The 17,482-nt window shown below is 38.7% G+C and overlaps 2 long non-coding RNA genes across 2 annotated transcripts in view; both read left to right on the top strand.

Annotated features, from left to right (window-relative positions):
- LOC110350103 (uncharacterized) overlaps positions 1-17,482 on the top strand; it is a 181,580-nt gene that overhangs the window by 104,442 nt on the left and 59,656 nt on the right. The gene's annotated exons all lie outside the window — the stretch shown is intronic.
- Positions 1-17,482, top strand: part of LOC147824518 (uncharacterized) — a 119,754-nt gene extending 102,272 nt beyond the window's left edge. Inside the window, exon 2 of the long non-coding RNA XR_015442247.1 lies at positions 1-17,482. This exon is cut by the window's left edge and continues 46,414 nt beyond it. This is a non-coding gene — a long non-coding RNA (uncharacterized LOC147824518).

The raw sequence follows: 17,482 nt of genomic DNA, 5'->3' as shown, positions 1-17,482 counted from the left end.
GAAAGGAGTATTGTATTCCACCATTTAACTTTCAGTCTATGAGTTTCTTTTTGAATTAAGTGTTTTTCTTGTATACATCATATTGTTGGATCTTGCTTCTTGACCCATCCTGCAAGTCTGTTTCTTTTGATTGATGAATTGATACCATTAACCTTGATGGTTATAACTAATAAGTATTGGCTTATCATTGTCATGACTTTTTCTTTTTGTTGGATTCTCCCCCTTTGCATTTAATTCCTTGTCATGCCTGATGGATTCATTCTGCTGGGCTTCCTGGATTTGTGATCCTAGTTGTCTTTTCCTAGGATATTGTCTAAAATTTTTTGGAGTGCTGATTTGGTATTCATGAAGTTCCTAAAGTGCTCTTTGTCATGAAAGTATCTTATTTCTCCATCAATTTTGAAAGATAGTTTTGCAGGGCACATCAATCTGGGTTGGAGGTTGTTTTCCTTTAGGGCTTGGGATAGGTCACTCCAAGCTCTTCTTGCCTTAAGGGTTTGCATTGAGAAATCTGGTATGATTCTGATGGGCTTTCCTTTGTATGTGATTTGTTTCTTTTCTGTAAGTGCTTTTACAGTTTTGTGCTTCTGTTGAGTTTCTGGAATCTGAACAATTATATGCCTATGTGTAGATTTTTTTTTTATCATGGCTAGTTGGAATCCTTCATGCCTCACTTATGTGTATATCAATTTCTTTTCCCCAGCTTGGGAAGTATTCTGCCAACACTTCTGTGAACTTTTTTATGTCTTCTGCACTCGCTCCTGTTTCTTCCTTAACTCTGATCAATCTTATGTCATTCTTCTTTGCATCATCTAGCAGCTGCTGGATTGATTTCTTGTGGTCCCTTACTATTTTTAAGAAATTTTTCTTTTCCTAGTCACTAATTGTAATCCTGCCTTCTATATCTGAAATTCTGTCCTCACATTGGCTCATTCAGCTGCATAAACTTTCAATGGAGTTTTTAATCTCCTGGAAATCTGTTTGCATCTGTTTCCATTTGTTTCCTATGTTGGGATTCCATCGTGCTCCTCAGCTCTTCTATTTTTTTATCTGTGTCCTCTCTAGAATTATTAATTATGTCTTGCACTATGGCCACTATCTCTGTTGTTATCCGAGAAATTATTTCTGATTTCATTTTTTCCAGATCCTCTTTCATCCTCGTTCAGGGAGTCCAGGTGGTTGATATCAGATTGTTCCATTTCTTTTCCCTTGGGGGTTGCTTTAGGTGATCTGGTTGTCTGTTTTTGAGACTTGTTTACATGTCATCATTTCAACGTGTGGAAGGGTGCTGCTGGCCCCTTTGTGGCTCACCTTGGTGCTGGAGCTGGTGGTATGGCAGCCTGGAAAGTTCACCTCCTCTGTGCTGGGGGTGGCTCTGCTCCATGGCACTTGGTGTGGTGGTATGGTGGCCTAGAATTTCCATTTGCTTCTCATTATTGTTTGAATATCTCTGTTGAGTTTTCTTACATTTTTATTCATGGATATCCCACTTTCCTTTTCTTTATTGAAGACAGTTAAAATAACTGCTTAAAATGCTTGTGTGCCATCTTTAACATATGCTTTATCTCAGGGTCACATGGGGTTGACTTTCTTTTCTCTGGAGTGTATGCTCCATTCTCTTTATTCTTCATATGTCAAATTGTTTTGGGTTATAGTCTGTATATTATGAATATGAGGTTATGAAGATTCTGATTTAACTTTTTTTTTTGAATAGGTGTTATTTCCTTAGCATTAGCAAGCAGTTTTTTTGGCTGGACTTGAAGTGCAAACTTTGTTTCTTTGGGCAGCAGTTCTGGTCTAGAGCCAAATAATTTTCTTAGCTGAGTGGCTTTCCTCTGAGATATGAATGGACAGGTTTTACGGGCCTCTTCTCCATCTATTTTCTTTTCCCTCCCCTTCCACCATACTCCTGCTTTCTTCAGTAACAGTTTCTCAGCCTCACTTTTCTGATGTTGCTGACCAAAAATACTGGATTTTTCCATTAATGCCCTCACTCTTGAGGGCATTGCTAAGTAACAAATGGACCACATAAATCCCTGCTTGAATGTCACAAAAATGGGGACCTTACATCACAGTGCTTCTCTATTCAAACATTCTCTGCCCACAGGTGTCTCTGCTTCTGTTTATGCTCCAATAACTTCAAGTAGTTGTTTTTTGTATCATACCCAGTTTTTATCATTGTTTTGGTAGGGAGGGGGATCCTCTAGTAGGGACTTACTCCATCATTACCAAAAGCCAGAAGTCCATTTGACATGTAGTATTGTTTGTAACAGTAAAATGTTGGAAACAACTTGAATGTACATTAAGAAGCAAGTGATCCAGCAAAGGAAACAATCAGCAGAGCAAAGAAACAACCTACAGAATGAGAGAAAGGGAATTAATATATAGAATATATAAAGATCTCAAAAAATTAATCCCCTGACAACCCAAGCAATAAAAGGGCAAATCAATAGACACATATTAAAGGAAGTACAAATGCCCAATAATATATAAAAAGTCCAATGTCTTTTGCCTTCAGAGAAATATAAATCAAAACTATGTTGAGATTCCATTTCACTCCATTCAAGATAACTACAATGAAGAAATTAAAAAGTAATGAATACTGGCAAGGATGAGCAGGAAGAACAGTCCCACACTGTTGATAGGAATTTAAAATAGTACAACCACTATGGAAATCATTTTGGATATTCATTCCTCAAGTAACTAAAAATAGAAATTCCACTTGACCCAGCTATAGCAGTCCTTTGTATATTCCCAAAAGAACTAAAGACAGCATGTTATAGCGATACATGCCTACTCGTGTTTGTAGTGGTGGAATTCACAACAGCCAAACTGTGGAAGTGGATGCCTTTCAAAAAATGAATGAATATCTCACGTTTTTCTTATGTACATATATATATAGTGATATATATCACAGAAACTTGATATATATGTATGTATCATGATATATATATATCACAAAAACCATGATATATATGTATGTATATGTGTGTGTGTGTATGTGTGTGTGTGTGTATATATATATATATATATATATATATGAATATTATTCAGCCTTAAAGAAGGATGAAATCATTTGCAGGAAAAGAATGGACCTGGAGGCCATCATGTTAAGCAAGATAAGCCAGACTCATTTAAATATCTTATGTTTTCTCTTATATGCACATTCTAAAATAAATGAATGAATGAAGAAATAAAGGAGTGATAACAGGAAATAAGAAGGCAGACTTTTAGAGATGGGGAAAAGGATCAGGGAAAGGAGGATAAAATGGAGAGGGGAATAATGGGAATGCAAGTAATCAAATGTTATATGGAAGTTAGTTACAGTATACCAAAATGAATCCTGTTCCTATGTATTACTAACATGCAGTAATAAATAAAACAGGGATTTAAAAAGGCTGCAGCACATCATCCTCTGGAGTACTATGTCGCCATTGGACAGAATACAGTCACTTTACTAAAAGAGGTAGTTCTCCAGAATGCATTCTTAGGATCTTCTGCACCAATGTGCAGTCTGTATCAGATGCTGTGTGTTTCTGCCAGGCTCTTGCTTCAGCAACCAACGTATTCATCTCTCCAGCTGTCAGGAACTGCAGGACACAGCAGAGCCCTTCTATAGGAACTTCTCTTAGCAGAAGGGAACCATATTTTCTAAACCATGCCTCTTCCTCAGAAGTAGCTCCCATTCGCTGGCTGGTTAATGTGAGGATACAGCTTTTGTGCTTCAAGTCAGCTCTGAAGGCCTCTCCTAGTTCTAGTGCCTATGATAGTAGCTAAGACATTAGCTCTAGGTTATTAAGGTTCAACTTGTTCTGCTTAGTTCTGATTCCCTTGCTCCCTTCCAGGTGTTGTTTTAGTAATCCATTCTCCTCATTATATCTCCTGCACATAAATCTACATCTGAGAGTCCTGTCTCCTGGATAATCTTATCAAAGTAAGCACAACACCCATAAACAAGCAAACAATTCACAAACAGAACATAGATCTGAGAGTACATGTATGTATGTAAGGTATAGAAAAGGCTCTGGAAGAGTATGGATGAAAATGATAATATCAGTTATCTTTAGGAAGAGAATAGGATGAGAGAATGTATTCAAGAGATACATTAATTTATATGTACTGCTTAAACTTGTTACAACTCTAATTTACTTATATGTCTTTGTGCAATTGAAAATAAATACAATTATGAAGACTACAGGATCACTCAATCTATGTTTTCATTCCAGAGCCTTCAAAATCTGAGCTCAAGGACCATATACTCAACTGCTTATTACATTCCTTCACTTGGATGGGCCTCAGAATCCTCAAGCTCATATATCCTTAAACCAATTTAACACCATCTTCCTTCACTTTTCCTTCTTGGTGAGTGAGGACATCAGCCAGTAACTTGACTACATAAACAAGGAATGTGGGAGTCATTCTTACTTTCTTTTCTCCCTGCTCCATTTCTAATCCATGTTAAAATTCTATTAATTCTACCTCTTTCATATCTTTTGGGGCCCTTCAATTCTCTGGGTCCTAAGCGCCTTATTTTAATTCAGATTACCATCATTTTTGTTGGATTATTGTTCAGAATCTTGACTTTTCTCCTTGTCCCCAGTCTTGTTTCTTTTTAATCCATTCTTCACAGTCCTATAAAGGGTCTCTTTCTAAAACATTAGGCTGTTCAAATTATCCCTCTATGAGGGGGATCTTTTGTCCTCAGGAGATTCTCAGTTTCCTAGCATGGCATATTAAGCCCTCCTAATCTGGCACTATATAGTCCAGCAACACTGTATCACTGACTGATACACTCTTTACTCTTTTTCTTGTCTGCATCTCACTGACTTGGACCTCTGCAGGTACATTCTTTACTCTGATGTCTTCCCACATCTGTTTCTTTTGCCTGAATCAACATTCTCCTCAACCTATTTTTACCTGGATAACTGTTATTAAATTTCTAGGACCCAGTTAGGTGTCTTTTCTTCCCAGGTACAAATTAGTTGTCCTTCTGGGCAACCAGTGCATTTGTACCCATCCTACCATGGCATTCATTACATTGCATTGCTATTGCCTATTTGCCTGTGCATCCTCACTAAACTACAAGTTAATTACCATCTTACTCTCAGATCAACCTTTTCATACTCAATAATTAACATGTACGGTTGTCTGACTCAGCAAACAAAAGTGCATGACATCCAGTCAAATTAGAATTTCAGATAAACAAATATTCAGTTTTTGTTTTGATGGTGCTGGGAATCAAACTTGGGATCTCACGTAGGCTAGGGAAGTGCCCCACCACTGAGCTACATCCCCAGTTCAAATATGCACCTCTATTATAAGTGTGCCCCCAATACTGCATGAGACATACTTGTTCTAGCAAATTATTTGTTGTTTATCTGATATTCCAATTTAACTGGGTGTCTGGTATTTTATCTTGCAACCCTACCAGCACTGCCTCCTAATAGGACCAAATGATCTACTCCTCCTCTCCTTTTTTTTTTTCTGAAGAATTCTAAGAGGCCATTCACATATTATGACTTCTCAACTCTAAATGCCTCAGGGTATGCCTTCAGCCTGTATGAATTTTAAAGAAATTTAACTATCATGGCATTACAGACCAAACAAAATTAACAACAGCTCCTTAATGTTATTTAATAATTAGTGTGATCACAAATTTCCTCTGTCTCTCTAATGACATAAACATCCTTCACAGATGCTCTTCAGATGTAGGGAAGGAAGAGGGACCAGGGCCACAGGAGGGTGGTCATAGACTTCTGTGAGACTTCCAAAAGAACCAGAAAATCTCCAGAGTTTTCATTTGTATCAGGCTGCCCCTGGGAAGGAAGGCATGCTGAGAGGAGCCTGGTGCAGCAATGGCAGTGCAGGGGTGGTGAGGGGCCCTGGGTACCACACAGCTGATGTTCATGAACTGGCTGCCTTCTCACTGCACTCCCACAGAAAGGAAACATCTTCAGTTCACATTCTAATCCCAGGAGGGGGGATTGTGAAAGATGATGGGAACAAGAAGAGCAGTGACATGTGCAGAGAGCACTGAGCTGGACCTTCATCCAGCTCATTTCGTGACTCCAACACCCCTCCTGGCAGGGTTTGATCAACGAGCCCTACCCTCCCTCCTGATATAAATCTTCATCGCTTTCCCAGGAGAAGCGTCACCACTGCCAAATGGCGGTTTTTATAATGAAAGTCCCAGTGATTTATTTATCTACCCAAGATTCTCCAAACATGAGAAATTTAATTGGACTTGTCCAAACACTGTCAGTCACCCATAGCCTTGAAGACCTCCTCACTCTGTGTTTAGAATATAATGGATATTAACGACACAATAAAGATGCCAAAACTCTGGTCTCTGGTAGAGGCAGAGGAACAGCAATGAAAAATGACTGCACACACTTCACTTCATAGCCATGTTGCCGTGTGTGTGTGTGTGTGCACATATAGACAAGAGCAGTGGCCATTTTCTTTTTTAAACACTTGTGATCAGCCCCCTAGCCAATCTCCCACCAGACCGGGGAAATTTGGGTTACACAGAAATTTAGGTCGTTTGAATTAGCATTTGGTAATAATCAATATTGAACCATTAATTACAGTACAGTGTATGCATATTGTGTCTTGTAGTACATTGAATTAGCTGTTATTTCCACAGTTAGATTTTAAAAGGTACTGTTTCTCTTCTCTCTGAAGCTCAGGCTATCCCAGAATGTGTTTCTTAGTGATTTCTCATGTTTCTATGAATTATGAATTGTTCAACAACTACCCAAGCCCCATCTTTATTCCCCTTAATCTCAACCTCCAAAATCTACCAACAAGCTTGGAGAGAGAAGATGAACAGGTTAGGCCAAACTCCCGCATCTCAGTTTCCTCATCTGGCACATGGATATAGAAGGGAATGCTTACCTTGCCTTCCTTATGGAGCATGGCAAGAATGAAAGGAAGCAGAACTGTGTGGTGCACCACAGTCATCCTGATACTTTAATCAACAATGGTGGGTGGGCCAGTAAGATTATAATGGAGCTGAAAAATTTCTGCTAGTGATGCCCTAAGGTCCTAACATTCTAGCAACACATTACTCAGGTGTTTGTTTGTGTAAACATACTCTTCTCCAGTGGTATAAAAGATTAAAGATACAATCATATAGTGTGTAATACCAGATAATTATAATAAATGACAATGTTGCCAGTTTATGTATTTATTATAGTGTGCTTCTTATTGTTACAGTGTGCTTGTACTTATTAAAAAGTTAACTATAAAACAATATGTTGATACTCGGGTAGCAGCCTCACACACCTTTGTGTTTACCATGTCTCTCATTTACATCAAAAAGCCACACGGATTGGCTTATACCATTTAGCCTTGTGTAACATACACTATGATGTTTGTACAATGACAAACTAACTAGCAACAGACTTCTCAGAAAGTAATGTGTGACTATATTTGGAAGATATCTTTAGGATTATTTAGCAATCTGTTTATCATTTATTTTTGTGGTGCTGAGAATTGAACCCAAGTCTTTGCTTATGCTAAGCAGGCACTCTACCACTGTGCTACATTCCAACTTTTCTTTTCTTTGCTTTTTCTTCTCTTCTCTATTCTTTTTTTAAAATTTTCTTTTCTCTCAAGTTATAGCTAAGTTGCCCAGACTGGCCTTGAACTTGCAATCCTCCCACTTCAGCCTCTCGTGTAGCTCGGATTACATGGATGCATCACCACGCTTGGCTCAATTTGTGTCAGTCTTAAGATTGCTTCTGCTTATTACTTTAGGAAATTCTTTAACTTCACCTAGCCAAAATTTAATTCAAGAAAAAAAATGAAGATTGTTATTCTGTTTCTACCTCTCCCAGAAGAAAGCTGTGGAAATATTAAGTGAGAAAGACTGAAAAGTCTAGATTTCTTTCTAATGTTATCACTGATTATAACAGCAGAAAAGCTCAAAAATAGTCCGAAGTAATTTATATACCATGAATGTAAGGGTAGACTTTTACCTTCCAGCAGCAACCACTGTCTGCCGAGTCTGGGGTTTTCTCAGCCCCGTTTCATTTCTTGGAAGCGAGGCTGCATCTGGCTACTGTGCCTATCCCCAACTTCCTTGCTTTCCCAGCAACATTTGACACCACTGACCACACCCTCTTTGTTGAAGGCCGCCCTTGACTTTTGTGGCACAGAACTCTCCTGGGTTTCCCCTGCCATCATGGGCCCTTTCTTGTTAATTTCTTCTGTGATTTTTCCTCTTTTGCTTTTTCCTTGTATTATGGTTTTCCTTGTATTTAATCCCCAGCTCCACTTTCTCATCCTATGTGTTTTTCTCTAGATAATGTTTTTGTCTCCAGTTACCACCCATTTGTTGTTGACTCCCAAATCTACATCTCCAACACATATTGTTTTTCTCAGTTTCAAATGTGTATAGCCAACTCCCTACTAAAATTATGTTCCAAAGGGAAAACAAATTCAACACATTCTATAATGAATCCATTCTATATTGCATCAAAACATATGCATTTTCATTATCCATCCAGTAAAATCTAACCATAACCTTGATGTTTGGTAGCAAAAATATTGATCTGATCTTTGCTTGGCTATGGCTGGCTTCCAAGAGGCAGGAAGCAGAAATTGTAAGGTCAATTAAAAGCTATATCTCTACTGTATCATCACTTCTGCTGAACTATATTTCTCAAACTGGCCACAAGATTCACCCAGATTCAATATTGACTAATGCATATGTGGGAGTGGTAACTGGAAATTGTGAAAGAGTATGAACATGGAATGGAAAATAGCACTGTGAACATCATTGGAAAATGTAATCTGCAACAACAGCAAAGTCAGAAATCAAATTCCGACCCAAATAACTTCAAAGCAAAAGCACCCAATCATGACTTGATAGTGCTTTATATGTTCAGAAGAGTATGTCCTTCACTTCTAGAGAATAGATGAAATAAAGAAATATTGGTATCCTCAATCATTAGCTAGTTGTTCATTTATTTATTCATCAATATCTACAGGTATTACAGGTACCCAGAACCTATCACAAACCCTGGTAGAGTCTGAGCTCATACAACAATGAGCAGATCACACCAATTACTGTTCTCCTGGAGCTTGGAATTTGTTCTTCCTTGTGGCATAAATACTTTCATTTTGAATAGTGAAATTAGAATCAATTGTCATCACTGCTGCGGAATGATCCATTTTTTACTTCAAGGACTGTTGGAATGAAGCTCTTTAAGGAAGTAGAGGTCTCCCACAACTCTTAAAATTTAAACTTGATCCAAAGTTTATTGCATCATACATTATTTAGACCTCTTGGTGTGGCATGTTTACAGGGAAGAGTCTAAATTTTAAATATTTACAGCTGATAACTATTATTTATTATATGACAGTACTTGATACATAACCAATTGCTTATAGGAAAAAAATAATTTAGCATTCAAGCAAATTAATTTCACATCCTGTCCTAAGGTCAAACTGTGGTTCTGGCCAAATGTCTGACAACTGGTAGGCCAGTGATCCAAACAACTAGTTGGGTCACTGTGCAATCCGACTGCCTCATTAAGACAACTGAAACAATAACCAAATCAGATTGACCCTATAGCAATCTAATCAATTGGTCTATAATCAGATATAACAGCTTTTCAATCAAATTAATTTAATTTTATTTGGTTTAGATAAGTGATATAGGTACAGCTTTCATGATGCCATCATCTCATCCACAGCATGACCTAGCATTTGAAGGGGTCCTAGAGAACATCTGGTTCTGCGCTTCTCACATTGGGAAGGAGGCGTGGACTGTATGCAAAGTCTCAGAAAAATTGTGGCAGGGCTTTCTGCTAAACGTATCTTAAATTTGGAGACAGGGTGCTTGCTTCAGCAGCACATATACTAAAATTTGGAGAGGGGAAGAAAGGATACATTTATATATGCAAACAAGTACAAATATATGGATTATGAATGCTCTGGTAACCAGAAAATCCCAATGTTAGTGACTTAATAGGTTATTTCTCCTTTATGTCGCATATCCATGGGGGTCAGCTGGGTCCTAGCTTTCAAACTGTCCTCCTTCTAGGGTTCAGATTGATGGAGAAATCCTTATCTAGGACATTGCCTATTGCCTCAGGGGAAGAAAAGACAGCTGTAGTAAACCATGAGCTAGAACTCAATACAGCCACCTAGAATTGACCACTTCCATTTCCACACATACTTTATTAGCCAAAGCTTGTTGTAGAGACCTCACCTGTCTTCAAAGAGGCCCAAGGAGGGGCAATCCTACTGTTATCAGGTAGCTCCTTCTAAACGTGGGTCATCAAATAAACGTTACTGGGTACTGGGTTGCTCACCTCTCCTTCTGGTGTTGAACAAAGAATTGAAGGAAAAGAGCAGTGTTAAAGTTTATTTGAAAAAGTAAAAGTGAAGAATGAGGGAGAAACTGGCTCTGCAGAGCAAACTTGGGCTGAGTAAAAGAGGAAAAAGTGGATAAAAGAACACCTTGGAGAAAGCAGGCAGGGTTTTGTGAAGAAAGCCATGATAGCAAGCTCTTTTTGGTGACTGTGTCCTTTGTACTATCCAAATATGGAGGAAACCTTGGAGAACGTCTATATATGGGTCCTGAGAGGCAGTGCTGGGATCCCACACATCAGGCTGATGTCAGATCTAGGCCATCCTATTGAAAATCTGCTTGAGTTCTCGGGAGAAGTTCACGTACAGAGCTTTGGGAACTAATCTGCACATGTGTTCGGGGATCATGCAATTAACAGATCATGCTCACTTCCTCAGCCAGTTTTGCCACACCCTAATCTCCTATGTCATTACTATGTGCTCAGAATAAATGGAAGTATTTGGTGAACAGTATTAATTTCTTTCATAGAGTAGGCTACAAAGTCCATCAATTTAACATGAAACATGAGGCTTCAAAGAGGTATCTTTCAATTCACATGCAAACACCAAAATGTTAAATAGACATCATATAAAATGATGCATTCTTGCCTGAAAGGTTTATTTTATCATAAAGTATGCAACTGTATGTATATTTCTTTCTTCTCTTTTGATGCCAGTCCAGTGAGATTTCTGAGAAGTTGTCTTTCTTGTTCATACCACTAAGTGCATTGTTTATGTGAAAAACTAAAGCCACTAGAAAAGCCATCAGTGTGAAAAAAGATCTACAATTCCTTTTTGGTTGTCTCATTCACATTTATTATTGGAAGCAATTTTAATGACTTACATTAATCAAACATTTCTACAGCACTTAATTTAGTTTCTCAACATCCACCATCTATTTTAAAATAAACATACAGACAAGAACCTACCTTTGGATATCTACCACCTTCTCAGTAGAGAAATAGTTCTACTTCTCTTTGCATTTATAGTCTGTATATGTAAATGTTTAATGAAGTCACATCATTATAATAGATACAAAAGGCAGTCACAGGTTTAAGAACAACATAATATAAGCCAGATATGGTGGCCCATGCCTGTAGTCATAGCACTGAGAGGCTTAGACAGGAGGTTCACAAATTCCAGGCCAACCTGGACTACGTATTAAGACCTTCTGTGAAATAACAGCAACAAAAACCACAGCAAAGAATAACATGACACAACTGGAAGAAATAGAAATACATCGTAGAGAGCATATGAACCACTAGCCTCAACTATTTAGTAGATCTAACATTCTTAACTAACAAATAGCACCTGCTGATAATTTGGTTATTTGGTTAAAATGATTAAAACAGTATTAAACAACATTAAACAGTATTAAACTGTGTATGGAAAACTTTAGGAGCACTAATTCTAGTCCAAAATCCTCATATTTCAATTAATGATTCTAGAGCCCAAAACATGTAAAATACTTAAATTCATTCGTTATTAACTCTTAATTTATTCATTGATATATTCTAGGCATTTTAGTACAGCAGACAAGAATGTGAACTCTGACCTGTTGCTGGAGTGTGAATCCTAGTTGTACGACCTTTGGTAAATTTTGCAACTTTCCTCTTTCTGTTTCCTCAACTGCAAAATGGGATATGGCTGGCAAGTCCAAAAGTACTTCTGGACCTATATGCACAGTTACTACAAATCAAAATCAAGTCAGGATCCATTATCTACTACATATAAGTGTATTCACTGACATCCTAGGACAGAATATTTAATAGCTGTAATAACTGGTGTCTAGTTTTCTATAGTCATCTATTGATACAAACGTTTGTTGGCATTTATTTGGTTATTTTAACAATTGATATAGACAATTAAATTTTCAAAAGTCCATTTTTCTCATGTTGTAGATTTCTCTATCAAGAGATCTCCTCACTTTTTCTTTGAATGACTTATTCCATTTTTCTTCCTTTCTCACCTCACTTTTCATTATTACATCCTTTGTCTGTTTTCCCTCCCATCCTCCTCCCTCTTCTCTTCCTTCACTTCTTTCTATCATTTCTTTCCCTTTCCCTTCTTTCTATCCCTTCCACTCCTTATCCCCCTTTCCCTTTCTTCCCTCTTTTTATCCTTCCTTCCCTTTGCATCATGCTCACCCCTCTTCACCCATCAGCAGAAATCTACATCCACAGCTTTTGATCTTTGCCTGCAGTTGTCCTGCAACTTAACTTTCAGGGATTCAATGAGATGTGCCTCCTAAATATTTAGAACCTCAGATCTGGAGATAGAAGAACTGATAAAAATAATCAAACACAAGCTACCACCATCACCACTTGCCAGCTTGCAGGGGAGTTGTACATCCAATTAGTGCAAAGCAGTATAGAAGGAGCTTAGAAAATCCTGAACAAGCAGCCTGAACAGCAAGAGAGGAGGAAAGACAATAGAAGAAGCTCTATTTAAACTCGGCAAAGTAAAAGCAGGACATTGGATCTGGGAAGAGTTGACGATGGCTAAACTAATACTCAGAAAGTAGGCCTGAAACTTCCTGTGGGATCCCAGTCTTGGCCTGTCTTCCTACTCTGGACTCTGTGCCAGCAAACACATCTCCTTTCCATTTGTCAGCATTCTGTTTCTTGTTAGAGACTGGAATTCCCGGCAGTGGGAGAGACCAGCACTATTTGATATGCAGGACCTGACTTCTGGGTCTCTGCAGTCTCGTATCTTCACATTGATGCAATGGCTTGGAGAACTGTCCCATCTACTTGTGCATGTTGCAGAGGCTGGTGGCACCTGAGGACAGGTCTTTGTGGCATCTAAGATGAACCTGCCTCCTTGTACCTCCTCAGGCTGCCCACTCCCCATATTCTTTGTCTTGGACCATTTTCTTTTCTCCTCAGCTTTCCTGACCTATGTCTTCCTCTGCATAGCCAAACAGTTAAGCATTGGGGGTTGTTCCTTTTATGGAGAAGGGATGCAGCAGAATCATCTGGGAGGAGACATGCAGAAGTCTCCAGTGGTGATGGGAAAGATCCACCTCTTGATCCTTGATCAGTGTGATGGTTGTTTGAAGGTAGGAATATGCAAACATTCATCAAGCTGTACATTTAAGATTGTTCACATTATGTGTATAAATTATTCCTTTAAATATGTGTAAGAAAAGAAAAATGGGTAAAACAAGCACCATATCTCAATTTGAATCCACTTGGGGTTGTATTGACCTCTGTAAATAGAAATAGAGTACTTGCTGAGGAAATGTTTGTGTGGATTAAATGAATTTAGTAAAACATGCAACATCATGGAAAGTGTTTGGCACAGAGTTACTGCTCAATAATGGTTGCAAATATCATTATTGTTTGAGAAAGTTATTCTCTGAACACGGCAATGATGCAATGGCCTTCACTTAAAATACTTCTTGTCTGACTAGAGCATGTGGAGACTGTCCTTCAGGGCCTTCCCTCAAAGGTGTGACTGGTGGCAGGAATTTTCAGCACTAGGACAGGCTAACAGAAGAGAATGACTGGGGGTCTGTGAATGATCTTTCAATCACACCATCCAGGCAGTCCGTGGGGCTGGCCCTCTGTGGCAGGCTGTGATTCCCCTGCATTTCATGCCAGTAAAAGCCACGTTCTTTGAGTCCTGTACGCAAATTTTTGATGAATTCATTTTTGGCAGATAAACTCCACTCATGTGCAAAATGTAGACTCTCAATCTATCTCTCTAACATCAACACTGAGAAGCACAGCCATGACTAATGGCATTATCTCAGTTCAGTGGTGAAAAACTGGAGCCTTCCTGATTGTTTTCTATCATCATTAAGGTCTGTTTTATTGTGCTGCTTTTATCACTCGCCAGGAAATGGCTGGGCCTCTGGTACTTATCACTGACCTCTACGATGCATGTAACTACCTAGCAAACCATAGATCCACAGAATTTTGGAGCTCTATAGAGTCTTAAAGATCAGCTAAATGAAAATCTCTAAGTTTATAGATGAAGGAGAAGTAACTTGCTCAAAGTTCATTCATTTTCAAGAAGTATTTATTGAGCAACTGTGTGCCAGGATTTGTGGTAGACCTTGGATTACATAATCTGCCATGGCAAATTTCTTCTAGCTTTCTCTCAGAGATTTCTCAAGCCAGATTTCTCTTCAATCGGTATTGCTGGATATGTATAGATGTCTTCAATAAACAATTTGAGGGGTTAAGGATGTAGCTCAGTGGCAGAATGCTTGCTTAGCATGCACAAAGCCTTGGGTTCATCTCCAACACCAAAAAACTAACTACTAAAACAAAACAAATGTCAAACAAACTCTTGAATAGAACAGGAATCTGTGTGTGTAAGGGCCAGGCTCTGAGTTAGTCATCAAGGGAGAAGCAAGGCGCAGCTGGCTGGCCTGAGAACCATGTGGGGCTTATACACAGGACAACCCTGAGCAGAGCGGAGGAGTGCACCCCTCACTATTGTCCTACCTGCTCTCCTCTTCCAACCTCCATTGCAGAACATAGTGTTTGAGACATCACCTCTGTTTCCTGACTTCCTGATTGCAAGGCTACTCTGGATAATCATTCCCTTCTGACTTCTACCTCTTATGTGTGCTTGAAAGAGTAATGAAACACCCAAGGGGACTGATCTCAGTCTTGAAATTCCCTAAATTGAGGACACTGGGCACATGTGTTATCAGACATGCAGCCACACTTTATCACCCTACAGAGACAAGACCTAAACTGGTAAAGCAGATCTGGGAAAAGCACCAAAGAGTACTTAGGGATGTGGCAATTGGAGAGGGTCCCTGTCTATAAAGGGACAGTAACTCTTCAACTCAGGGGGTTTTTCATGAGACACTGTGGAGCCAACATTACCACATCTTCAGTTATTTCAGATAAGCTATCAATTTGACTGTTTAAAGATGATGTCTCCTAGTTTTCGAAATCATTCTGTAAGTCAAACAAACAAACAAAAACATCTTTCGGGCTTCTGGGTTGCTTTAAAAAATGTTTTTGTCCCAACTACTGACCCCAAGATGGCCCAGAGACATTGTCTTAGTTCATTCTGGCTGCTATAACAAAGACTAGGTGGCTGATAAAACTACTGCAATTTATTTCTCACAGTTCTGGGGCTGGTGGTCTGAGATTAGGGTGCCAATGTGGTTGGTATCTCAAAAGGGCCCTCTTCTGGTTGCAGACTGACAACTTCACTTTGTGTCCTCACATGGCAGAAGGGAAGCAGCAGGATCTCAGGACCCATGAGGATACCCCATTCATGAATGCTCCACCCTCCTGAGCTCATTTAGTCTTAATTACATCCCCAAGGCACTAGTCCTAGTAGCATCACATTTGGGGGATAAGGTTTCAACATATAAATTTTGGGAAAACATAATTATTCTGTCTAGAACAGACATTATTTCAAATTCAAGGTCAAGAGAGGGATAGAGAGGAAGAATTGGCTGAAAGATGTTTCAACATTTGAGTCTATTTCCTTACCTTTTGCATGGTTGAAAAAAGACAGTGCTGGTATTGTGAGAGAGAGCTTTGATCATGAAGCAGCTGAATAACAGCCAGATTATTTATTTCTCCCTTCGGGAAAGTTACTTAAGCAATCTGAACCTCCTTTTCTCCTTGGTAATGCATGGGCTCACACCATCCTCTCAGGGCTTTGTCATTCAAACAAGAGAGTGTTGTTGACTTGCTCTAGGCACTCATTCACTCATTCATTCAAATATTTATTAAGAATCTATTATGTAGCAGACATCATGCCAAGTGCTTGAAATCAGTGATGAGCAGAATAAACACAGACCTGTGCCTCAAAGAGCACACAGTTCCAAAAGAAAAGAAAAACAATGAAGAAGATGATACCAATGCAGCACGATAAAAACTATAAAGAGGGAGGCAAGTACTATAGAAACCAGTTGTGATCTGGTCTCTTACCTTTAGCTGATATCTTCCTCATCTCTCCCCTGGCTGAGGTCCTGCCACACTGACCTCCAGTCTATGTCTGCACATGCCAACCTCTTTTCTGTCTTTAGTATCTCTGCCTTTGCTGTTCACTGTGCCTGGAATCATCTTTCCTCAGATATTCACAGGGCTGCTCCTATAGTGACCTCTATGTAAACGAGCAACCTCAAATCCTTCTCTAGTCTTAGTCATGACTCTAATCTTGCTATGCTTTATTTTATTTTTTAAAATAGCACTTGCTGCCATGTGGTATTCTTTTTTTTTCTTAAATTCTTTTATTGGCACATTTTAAGTATACAACACATTTACATTTCTCATTGGGAACTTGTACCTTTACATGATGCATCTTGGTTCTTATTTTTTCCCCATTCCTAGCCCTCCCTTCACCCCCTCCACCCTTCCCTATTTACAAAGACTTTATTTCCATTTTTTCCATTTCTCATCATTTTTCCTTTCCTTTCTTTCCTTTCCCCTGCCCTTCCCACTTCCCCTACCCCTTTGGACCTTTTCTTCCTATTTTGCATTATCAATTATTCATTCTAATCATTGGTACATTTTAGGCATATAATATAATGACATTCATCATTGGAAATTTGCACCTTTATGTAATCTCTTGGTTCTTATTTTTCACCCTTGCCTAGCCCTCCCTTCAACCCCTCCATTCCTCCCTATTTACAAAGATTTTGTTCCCATCTTTTCATTTTGTCATATTAATTTCATTCCTTTCTTTCCTTTCCCCTGCCCCTCCCACTTGCCCTTCCCCTTTGCCCTTTTTCTTCCTATTTCACATTATCTATCATACCTTTTAGTCCTTATTTACACTTTCAGTTTCTCACACTAGAGAAACTAGTTGGTATTTATACATGCGTGTCCTATTTATTTCACTTAAGAGTATCGCCTCAATGTGCATCCATTTAGCAATACATGTCTTTAATTTCTCATTTTTTATGTCTGAGTAGTACTCCATTTTAGAAAAAAAAAAACACATTTTCTTTATCCAGTCTCCAGTTGATGGGCATTTGAGCTGTTTCCAAGTTTTAGCTATTACAAATTGTGCTGCTGTGAACATGGATGCACACATATCACTGTGGTATGATTTTTTGTGATATTCTATTATATATTTGTTTTCTTTTTGCTATTGTTGATTGTCTTTCTCTTCCATTAAAATGCAAGTTTCATAA

Source organism: Heterocephalus glaber, unplaced genomic scaffold (genome assembly GCF_053883595.1).
Source record: "Heterocephalus glaber isolate CG9 unplaced genomic scaffold, H.glaber_assembly_v1.0 deba00001538, whole genome shotgun sequence".
In the NCBI taxonomy this organism is placed as follows: domain Eukaryota; kingdom Metazoa; phylum Chordata; class Mammalia; order Rodentia; family Bathyergidae; genus Heterocephalus; species Heterocephalus glaber.
This window is presented reverse-complemented; position numbering and strand designations above follow the sequence as displayed.